Raw genomic sequence first — 1,004 nt, forward strand, 5'->3', positions numbered from 1 at the left:
AACCTCTCCTCTTACTATATTTTCCATTCACAACGAGAAGGGAAACCTGAAACAAATATAAAAAATAGTTACCGTCTGCGGTCACTAATAATAATAAAAAAACACACTTGGTGCATTGGTTTGCCTGAGTAAAGCTTTAGTCGTAACTAACCAGGACTTAGGTGTATTATAAAAGGGTTTAACAGGTTTATTGTTTCGGTCTGAGTTTCATCTGCTTCTTTAGGTTTTGCGTTCAATTTCCACTGAGTTAAAACTTTGCATTTATCGACCCTTTCTGGGTCGATAAAATAAGTTTAACCAGTCAAGCACTGAGGTCGATGTAATCAACAAACCACTTCTCATCACCTACATTTCAGACCTTCTACCTGTAGTAGAAAAGAATTACCATCATATCATGTACACTGTCATCGTCGTCATCATCATCATCATCATCATTGCAGTAACTCTCTCTCTCTCTCTCTCTCTCTATATATATATATATATATATATATATATATATAGAGAGAGAGAGAGAGAGAGAGAGAGAGAGAGAAGGGGGAGTTAGGGAGAGGGAGAGAAATTCACTGAGATGATGTATGTATGGGTTTATGGGTGTGTGTGTGTGTGAGTGTGTGAATGCATGCATGTATGTATGTATGCACACACATACACACACACGCACACACGCACACACAGCACACCCTTTAAGCTGTACTGTACTTCCGAACACAATTAACGTGAAGTATTTAGAACAGTAAGGTGAAAGAAATTATCCTACCTGATGAATACATGCGATAGGGTAAGGAACATGATAGGTACCTTCAATTTTCATCGTAAATTACCCGTTTAAATGATGGCTTTATGGTGTAACCACCAGGTGCGCTCCATTGCTATAAATTGAACTAACATTATAACGACATCCTACGGAAATTTCCGTTTGATATATATATATGCATATATATAGATATAAATATAAATATAAATATATATATATATATATATATATATATATATATATATATATA

This window comes from Octopus bimaculoides, chromosome 15 (genome assembly GCF_001194135.2).
Source record: "Octopus bimaculoides isolate UCB-OBI-ISO-001 chromosome 15, ASM119413v2, whole genome shotgun sequence".
Taxonomy (NCBI): domain Eukaryota; kingdom Metazoa; phylum Mollusca; class Cephalopoda; order Octopoda; family Octopodidae; genus Octopus; species Octopus bimaculoides.